The sequence below is a fragment of the Lycium barbarum genome, chromosome 7 (genome assembly GCF_019175385.1).
Source record: "Lycium barbarum isolate Lr01 chromosome 7, ASM1917538v2, whole genome shotgun sequence".
Classification (NCBI taxonomy): domain Eukaryota; kingdom Viridiplantae; phylum Streptophyta; class Magnoliopsida; order Solanales; family Solanaceae; genus Lycium; species Lycium barbarum.
In genome coordinates, this window is record NC_083343.1 from 126,610,376 (window position 1) to 126,618,123 (window position 7,748).

At 34.8% G+C, this 7,748-nt stretch overlaps 1 long non-coding RNA gene across 2 annotated transcripts; it reads right to left on the reverse strand.

The window, feature by feature from the left end:
- Positions 1-2,195: 2,195 nt before the first annotated feature.
- On the reverse strand, positions 2,196-7,500 carry LOC132604260 (uncharacterized). Of its 2 annotated transcripts, none has more exons than XR_009568685.1 (3): positions 5,593-7,065; positions 4,605-4,656; positions 2,196-2,615 (listed from the first exon to the last, which is right to left on the reverse strand). It is a non-coding gene; the product is annotated as an uncharacterized LOC132604260 (long non-coding RNA). The 2 variants fall into 2 exon arrangements; XR_009568684.1 differs by lacking the exon at positions 5,593-7,065 and adding an exon at positions 7,122-7,500 and having other exon boundaries at positions 2,197-2,615.
- Positions 7,501-7,748: the final 248 nt, after the last annotated feature.

A 7,748-nucleotide genomic window follows, 5' to 3' on the forward strand; every position in this document is an offset into this window, starting at 1 on the left:
GCTAAGATTTTCCAAGTGTCAACCCTCTCTTGTCTAATTTTTTTTTTTTTATCTATTTATTTTTTCCCCTCACCTGAGCTCTCTCTTTTTGCTCCCTTGGTGATTCAAACTCCTAACCTATAAGTTGGAGGTGGAGAGTGTTTATCGTCTCAGCAACCGTATGGACTAAATTAATTATTCTTGCAATTTTGCTTTCCTTTTATGTACAAAAAGTAAAAGAATCTCCACCATTCAGGTCGCTATCCATACGTTGGCCATTAAACATGACAGTTTTTTGGAGTGCTTTATGTTGTGTTATTGGATATGGACTAGGATTTTGCAAGTCTTGGGTCATGTGATTAACTTTAAACGGAAATCACGTTGCATGCCCATCGTACACAGACACAAATTCAGAATTTAATGACCGCCATTGTCACTAAAAATCGTACTTTTCCTAGAAACAAAAATTAATGGACGTTGTCAGTCTACTATTCCGTTAAGATAACTAACAGATACTATAAAACCAATAAATTATTTTTTAAAATTTTCTTAATGAAACTGACTGACTTCCGTAGGTTAATTTTGCTTAGAAATGCGCAAAAGTTATAATTTTTTTTCTAATATCATCTTGTTTTTAATTTAATTACCGATGGAGGCTATTGAAAAAATCCGAGTCCATCAATTTTTTTCCGAGATGATAATTTTCGATTAATAACTATCCATCAGTTTTGTCCCTCAGAAAAAGGCGTGTTCTTAGTAGTGCACTATCTATAATGCAAACTTACACCTTATTAATAAGATTGAATTAAGGTCTACGTTCAGTTGGCTCGATCCATTTTGAATTAATTAATTCGGTTTAATTCGATAACATCATTACTTATATTTATAAATGCATCACGCTTTACATAATTAACCAACACAACAAAAAAAGGTCAAATAATGATAACAAAACTTAGGGAAAAAATGAAATCCAACTGAATATAACTGAAGCAAAGCAAGAATATATACTTGATGGAGGGGGGAAAGAGGAAATTAACCAAATAGGGCAAAGAAATAAACAAGGAAACCGAAGGAGCCTTCAATGGTGGAAGCAGCGGCAGCTGAGCCGTGGTGAACTGGCGACACCGGTATCGGGAGCAAGGAAAAGTGGCGGAGGTCAATTTTTGTTTGGGAAGGAAATTTTGGTTTACCGGGAGAGATGAAAGAATATCAAATAGAAACTTTCTAACTTTCTACTATTTTATTCTAAGAAAATATCCTAAAGAAAATTTCTACTTTTATACTAAACTAGTTTTGGCTTAAGCGCTTTGCGTGTGACCAAAGGGCGTACCTCAGTTGACAACAAACACTAAAGAAAAAAATAGACTTAGCTACGATTTTCGTCGTTTATCCGTTTAGTTCGCTAAATCTATGATATCCCCTGTCGAATGTAATAAAATTTATATAAAAGTGATAAATTTCTACTTGCATGTAGACCTAGTATTTAAATTTAAAATAATTGAATAAAGGTTAAATATCGTTTATTTTATAACTCTTTGGTATCCGTCCCAACTAATTAGTATTCTTGCAACATATGGCCTGTTAAAAGGGGGAGCGCTCCCATCGAAATATTGTTCATTCCATAAAGGAATCCTATGAAGCCCACCACATAAATAGTTAACTTAAATTAATTAGATATTTGTTGTTTTCACTTCATATTCTAAATGATTTTAAAATTATGAGACCTCATATGAGATAGCATTGTTTCTGTTCCTTAATTCGGTGATATTTTTGGAAGCAATTTGAAAAAAATGAGGTCTTTGATTCAAAGATTAGTTAGATCGGTGGTTGGCTTGTGGATTAAGTTATTATGCAAACTCTCACTTCTTGGGTTTTTATATTTGTCAGCCATTCAACATCATATTTTTTTTTAGTTTATTTATAGCACATATTCTTTTGTCAAATCTTATTTTGCTTTTCATTCTCAATATAAAATAACTTTTATTAACTAATATGGTTCATGCACTTAATTAGAAGAGAAAATTTATTAACTTTTTTAATCAAAGAATGGGCAACTTGTGCTGCTCATAGCTATTAATAGTATCTCGGTCCTATTTTAACTGTCGCTTTAACTCAAAAAGATTATCCAGAAATACTTGTCGCATTAGAAAATCAAGACTAATTAAAATTGATAATTATTTCCAACTATGCCGTTAACATTAACGAAGTAGTTATTGTCACGACCCAACCCCATGGGCCGCGACTAGTGTCCGACGTGGACACCCATACGTACTTACCGACCAAATCTTACTTAGGCATACATATAGTAACTCTCGCGTGCCCAAAATTTCGAACATATCATTTAAACCGTTATTTGTGTCGTAAAACATAGGATAATCAAATCAACGCAGCGAAGGAACAGACTGACATAAATCAAACAAACATCGCTGACCAAACACGACCCATGACCCACAAGCATGACTACAGGCCTCTATACAGACAATAGAATCATATGACGGGACAGGGCCCCGCCGTACCCAAACGAAATCATAAGCAACAACAGTTCTGTACCAAAAGTATGGGCTCCGGATCAAAGGAGCTCTCCAAATAGTACTGTGTACCCTAGGCTGGCGGATCACCACTGTAAGCTTCGGTACCTGCGGGCATGAAACGCAGCCCCCGAAGGAAGGGGGTCAGTACGAAAAATGTACTGAGTATGTAAAGCATGGAATACAAAAATCAGAACTATAATCGCAACAAGCGGTACAAGAATAAGTAATTAGTCCAGAATATCAAAGTCACTCACTTCCCAGGCCAAGGTCATACAGATGGTCACATATCATATAAACCGCTATAATCTGTCAAACGGATTACCAAGGGTACAGAGTTTCCAGATGCAACTTATGCCCACCTGATCCAGGTGACAGACGGAAGGCGGGACATACAGAATGCTCAGATATCGCCTTATATCAAAGGAATTACGGGACTTACCGAGTACTCAGACGATATGGTACGCCGATTGGAATTCAGGACGAACAGGATATCAAAACTTACTTTCCAGACACAGATCACACATAGTGCACAATAGAGTCGTATCAGAACGCCGTAGCGTATCGAATCAGATATTGCAACCTGAGAATCATAGGATGTTTACAGAGAGTGTGCCACCTCGAGCTCAGCCCAGTACAGTGGTCACACCATACACAAATATATCGTATCAGATCATAGCAAATCATATCATATCAAAGTACGCGTCTACAAAGGGTATGCCACCTCGAGCTCGGCCCAGTACAGTGGTCATCCCATGCAGAAACTGTCGTTTTTCCCGCTCGAGCTCTGCCCAGTACACGGGTCACGGATCAGTCTCGGGAGCTCGAGCTCCGCCCAGTACACTCCCAACGCGTCTGCCTGGTATCGAATCACACAGTGCCGATACTATCCGCTTTGGGGATCGAGCTCAGCCCAGACCACCCCTCACGGTTTTATTTCAGAACATCATAGGCAACATAGGAAGATAGCGCACGACAACATAGCTTACATAAGCGGATTAGTGAGAGATCAGATACACACACTTTCAGACTCGATAGATGTGAGCACATATTGACATTTGAGGATTTCAGACGTATTTCGGAACGATCAGAATTGATACGTGATATTCACGGACACGTTGACCACAAAATGTCATTTTACATATCCAAGCGTTTCATAAGACTTGCGAGAGTGAGTGAACATACTATCGGAATATTCATAACGGATGATTCGATCAAAATAGTCATATCTGAATACTTATATCAGAATCGCACTAGCGGGGCGCTTGTATCGAAATGCTTATACTCGGATACTCACGTCAGCAAAAAGAGCATATGGTCGACTTGTCATAATTCGCGTGATCGATAACCGGCCCGAGGACCTGTGAACGGTATCAAAATAATGGGCACGAATTGAATCATGGACGGCTAATTCAATTTTTATGGATTGGAATAGCTATAGGGCCCAATATGGTTATACGTCGGCCCGTTAGTCTAACTAAACTGAGCAAGTGGTCATTACGGGGTTTGCTTCACGAAAGTTCTCCCAAGGTTATGTTTATATTTCAAAACTGTAATTTAAAATGTCGAAATACTTTTATAAAGTTAATAAAATCATAAGTTGACCCAGTGGTCGAAGTAATTCTGATAATTAACCAAACCGGGTTCATTTCACAAAATATTTCTAAAATGGTCGTTGTGGTTTAAAATATAGTTTAAAATATCGTGGCGACCCAAACATTATTTTATAGAGGTCAAATTCATAAGTGAAAGCCTTTTTCCAACATTATGTCAAAATAAACCTTATAGGGCTGACAGAGGGGTTTCGGACTTAGCGGGCCCACCTCGGGTCAAGTCGAGGTGGCGGACATGATTTACGGACATTTGAGGTCTATATGGTCATACATAAAGGTTTCGGAGTAATCCGAATACGTTCGCACAAGTTTCGGACATTTGGTTACTTTCTAGCCAAAATAGGATCATTAGGCTTCAATTGAATTGAATGAATAGTAGCCATTTTCTAATTCGGATTTCGAGGAGCAGAATTGCTCCCGGGGTTCCGATATCGACCTAGCATACTAAGACATGCCAAAGGAAGAAATAGGTAGCCTTACATACCTTTTATACGACTTACGCTTGCCCAAAACTTAAGTCCCGTTTCGTCCAAAATCTGCAAATGGTCAAAGTTACCAATTAGAGGTTTCAAAGTTTAAGAATTCGCTTAACTTCATTTTTGTCTACCGAAATTTCGGCAGCATTTCCCCTATATATATAGCACCCCCGAGAATTCAACTCGGCTCAAAATCATCAACAACAACCCAAACAACAACATCAACTTCAACAACAAACATTAGAGACATAATATCCTTCAACTAGCCATCATTTTAACAAAACGACATAACCTTCGCTCCAACCTAAATCTTCAACTAACATCAATAACTTCACATTCATTATCAATCACAATCATCACAATATAATTTTAGAAACATTTTGTACCGTTTCCCCAAGTTATACACACGATATACAAGATATACTATTTTCCACCAAAATCATATTTCATCCAAAACTTCTACGAATTCAACAAAACTTCCTGAATCACATTGTCTTCCTTCCAAATTCCTTACAACAACATTAGTTTGCATTCTAGCATCTTACTTTCACACTTACACGAAAATCATATGAAATCCGCATAATTTCTCATAATCACATACAAGTAATTTCAATGCCAATTAAATTCATTAGCCCTTCATTTGCATTGCAAGGATTACAACAACACAACTAACATATTAATTAAAATTTAATTCATTCCCATTCCATTTTCTATATCACACGGCCAACCTATACATTTCCAACTTCAACCAATTTCATTCCACTTTCATTTTCAATATGAATTCCATCCTACACACAACTAGAATACAACATAATTTCAATCCACCATAAGCATACAATGTATATATATATATATATATTCGGCCATGCACCATATTTCATACCCACTTTGCAAACTTCAATTTTTCCATACTTTCAACTCATTTCTATATACTACAACACAAACAAACCTTTATAACATAACAATATGGAATAAATTCTTGCCTTTTCCTCCAACCTTCTTCACTTGAATATATGTTTAAATTGAGGAATTAAATGCTCTTTCTTCCAAACCAATTTCACCAAGTTGTAGAGGGACCTCAACTTAGTATAAATCCACCAAGAGAAAAATTTTAGGAGCAAGATTTCCAAGGGTGAAATTTCTATGGCCAAGCCGAATAGGCTCTTATTTTTGGCTCTCAATTTCTCTTGTCTTTCTTGAAGCTTCTAATTGAACAAAGATGAAGACTTGGTCTTCTTATCTAGACTTGTCACATGACCATGCACATGACTAATTAATTAACTCATGGGCTTGGTAATTTTTGGACCATGGCCGGCCACCTTGTGGTCTTGGGCCTCAATTTTTCTCAAATTTTTGTTGAGCCCAATTCGTTAAAAATCTCGTTTTGTAATTCCCGAAACTAATTTCCAAAATCTCAAATTTGCCCTTAGTCTTGTTCGACACTTTCGCATCAACATTCTTTCATGCACAACTCCTATGTCAAGTAAAAATTAAATTTTGACCTTATTTATCACAAATCAAAGATATCTCAAATTTTTTTCCAAGCGTGTAAAAACACGGGATATAACAGTTATTTTTAATAATCCTCAATTTTCAACTAACACTTAATATATAGGGATAACTTAGTAAATTATTCCTTGTATTTTTTATTATTCTTAATGAGTGTAAAAAGTTAAAACGACAGTTAAAATGAATCGGATGGAGTAATAAAAGAGTTAGAAAACTAATGAACTTAGTGATGTAAAAATAGACTTGTGTTAGAAAGTCTAATCAATTTGGTGATATGAAAATAAAACTAATGAAATAACATGTTCCAATTAAATTGAGTATTTAAAGAATAAATTAAATATAATTCAACCAAATCAGTCTAGAATTTAATAGGAAAATAAATCACGGATATAAAACAGTGTCGCAACATAAAAAAAAAAATAAGAACCTATTAAGAAATCAAATCATAACTTAAAAGAACAAAGTAAAAAAAGAAAAATTGGAATTTGATGGACATAGGGATATATTTTTCCTGAAAAAGTGGTCAAAAATTAATTAACACGGGATCACGCTAAAGAAATATATAGTGCAAACACAATAAAACAAAACAGCACAACATAGAGGAGAATCAATTGAAAAAATAAAAGTAACATAGGATTGATCTAAAAATATACAATAATCCAAGAAAAATAAAGCAAAATCGAACAAGATAAAGGAAACCTATTTGAGCAAAATTCAAATTAGCATATGATCAAGCTAAAAATAGTATTCCCTCCGTCCCAATTTATATGACACTTTTTATTTATCGAGAGTCAATTTGACTAATTTTCGAAGCTAAATGAGATTAGATCAACTCAAAATTTTGAAACTAAAATTTACATATTAAAAAATTATACGAAAAATACTATAAGTTGCAATTCTTCTCATGTCAATAGGATAAAAAAAATATATATTTAAAAATATTCGTCAAAGTTCACAACATTTTAATTTTAATAAGTGAAAAGTGTCACATAAATTGAAACAAAAGGAGTACATACCTTTCAAAGCTATTTTTTCGTTAGCCCGCGAAATCCTAAGAAAAAAGTGAAACCCCATTTAATAAGAAAATAGTACCATAGGATCAAGCACCTTTTTGACTTAAAAGACCACCAAAGAGATATAGATACAAAATATGAAGGAGAAAGTGCTCTATAAAACAATTATGTAAGATGAGAGAGCAATCACATGTCTTTCAATGTAGTCAAAAAAAATTACATCAAAAGTCTAATTTTAAAGCGTTAATTTACTTTAAATAGAGAGTTTCACGTATAACAAAAGTTGAGTGCTATAGAGAATCAAAAGTGTACAAACACAAACTCCAATAAAAACTTTGTTTAACGAAATAGTTGCTTCATCTTACAATTATCAACAACAATGTCAGCTCCACAAAAATGTTGTCTCACTGACTGGCTTAATTAGTTATATATAGTAATACAAGAAGGTCTTTCTCCAAATTTACTTGGAGATACGGTAATAGCAATTGTATTTAATTTAGGACTCTCCAAATTTACTTGGAGATACGTTAATAGCAATTGTATTTAGTTTAGGACTCTCCAAATTTACTTGGAGATACAGTAATAGCAATTGTATTTAATTTAGGACTCTCCAAATTTACTTGGAGATAC